The sequence below is a fragment of the Charadrius vociferus genome, unplaced genomic scaffold, assembly GCF_000708025.1.
Source record: "Charadrius vociferus isolate BGI_N301 unplaced genomic scaffold, ASM70802v2 scaffold1506, whole genome shotgun sequence".
In the NCBI taxonomy this organism is placed as follows: domain Eukaryota; kingdom Metazoa; phylum Chordata; class Aves; order Charadriiformes; family Charadriidae; genus Charadrius; species Charadrius vociferus.
In genome coordinates, this window is record NW_009649037.1 from 233,817 (window position 1) to 236,322 (window position 2,506).

Below are 2,506 nucleotides of genomic sequence, written 5' to 3' on the forward strand. Positions count from 1 at the left end.
ATTTAGTAAAATTTGTGTCTGGTAGAGAACAACCTTCCCGGGGGCAGAACACGCGTTTCCCTGTAACTCCGCATTTTCCTGGTTAAAAATCTCAGCTGCAATTACAAACCTCTCAGCTCGCTGCAGAACAGGGCGCCCTTCAACAGCTTTTCAAGCGTTATCCGCACGAGGCCATAACTGTATTCCCTACAGAAGCCGCGAAGGAATCGGAGCTCACAGCCCGGCAAAATTCCACCCGCTGTACGTGCCGGTTCCGCTGCAGAGTGGTTCGGAGACGCGACACGGTTCAACCCCTCCTCTCCCTGCGCCACACAGCGTCACCCCCCAAAGGAGGCGGTAAACACCGTCTTCAGAGATATTCGACATAAGGGAGCGGTTCTGCTCTCGCAAAGCCCCGGGGTGTCGGGGCTGGGGGGGGTTCGGCTCTCGGCAACTGGGGAAGACGGGACCCGAACGGACTCGGCTCAGGACAAGTATCGCTGACTCTGAGACGTCCATTCCTCCAGGAGAAGCACCAACTATTTGGGTTCCGTCTCATTTTCAGAGACACTTTCTCGAAGCTGAGTGACGCCTCCTGTGTTCATTCACTCTGTGCACATAAGGCTCAAACACGGCTCCCGCGAGAAGAACAGAAATGTCAAGACCAGAGCAGGGGGGGAGATTTTGCGACCGATTCCACAATCTCTCCGTTCACATCCTGAGAGCGTCTGTCACCATCTCGCTTCCGTTTGTCCCTATTTATTTACTGAAGGATTCTCTAATGCCCAAGGTAGAGCAGGAGACGAAGACTGGAGCTGTTTGACCGTGTGCGTCCCCCCCAGCCCCGTGGGGTTCTGCAAGCATTGAGCCGCAGTTGAATGCCATCAGACGGCAACTGTGCCCGGCCAGCGTGTCCAGCGCCCACCAGTCCCTAACACCGCAAGACCCACTTGACTCCCACTCATCCGCCACACAAAACACAGAAAAATGCTGAAAAACAAAACCTTGATCCAACATAGATTAAAAAACCCAACCGTTTTGAGACCGCCAAGAGCCACGCTAACACGAACATGGCTGTTCATGCGGAGCCTGTGCGAGTTCCCGGCGTTAATCCCGAGGAAGTTCCCTCCCCGGGAGGTTTCTGCCACGCCGTCACCAGCAAACTCCCCCGACGGAGGCTCAGCTCTCACCAAGACTGCAACAAAAGCAAACGCCGAGCTCAGGTTTGCGCTCTGCGGGAAAACCAGCAGCACCGCTGTAAACCGCTTTAGGGAGGAGGAGGAGGAGGAATCCTCACACCAGCTCGGAAAACGCCGTCCCTGCGGCACACGGACAGAACTGTTCGTTTGCAGGGCAGCTATGGGAAATAGGTAATTAACGTTCCCGTTGAGCAGACCGACTGCTCAAATTATTATTTTTAGTTTGGAGCTCAAAGAAATGAGACCAGAACCAGCGACAAATTAAACATCAACACGTCCACGCTCCAAAACAAACTGCTTAAACGCGTGCCCGTCTGCAGCGGCACATCCCCCTTTCCTAAAAACTGAAGAGATAAGGATGGGAAGAAACGGCGGTTTATCCCTAATGGCGTGCGGTCCCGTACGCGGCTCCCGCAAATACCGTGACTGGTTTTCCCGCTGACAGGTTCATCGCTCTCACCTGAACACACCAACAGCCACCACGGGGAAATACCGGCTGCAAATTTAAAAAAAAATAAAGTAGAAAAGTATCTAGAAGTCGGTACAGGCAAAATGAAGGAGTAAAATCGTCTGAACTGCCATCTCCGTCTCCATCCTGTTATCAGGCCGTGAGAAAACATCTGCAGTATTGTCATTGCTGAGAGCGGCGTCTCACGCGTGCGACGGCCGTGACCAATACCTACGGGAAGCAAAGCACTTCGGAGAACAGAGATAGCGACAGGTCCCCAAGAGCTGCTGCCGACTCCGGAGTCAGCGATTCCCGAGGGAAATCCCCGCAGCACGGCCACAGCGTCGGAAGCAGGGACGAGCGACCGGATAAACGCAAAGCAACCAGCGACCGACAGCCCAGAAATACTGGTAATGCCCTCCCGAGGTCCCCCCGACCTATCGCGACAGCAAATGGTGGAGACGGGTCAAGAACCGTCAGCGTTTTTCCCTTTGTCTCTTAAAAAAGAAAAAAATAAAAAATGTGTCTCTTGCCACAGGGGGTTTTCTGCCCAAAATTATGTCGCCTCACAGCGGAACCAATTACTAATTAAAACATGATCAACAAAACAGGACCTTCGTACGCACCGGGAAACACCGACGGTAGATCACTGCGATTCTCCAGCAAGCGGAAAACGTACATCCAAAAAGTCAACACTTAGCATCGACTTTATTCTCCCGTCGCTACTTAACGGCAAAATTCAAAGTAAAAAGGACCAAGTTAAACCAAACCCAGCGCCGGTCAGGCGGTTCCCTGCCCGCTATTTGGTTACAAGGCGCCACGTGCAGCCTCGAAGCAGCACCGGTCTCGCTGGTTGGGAGCCGCCAGCCGCGGTCCGGAC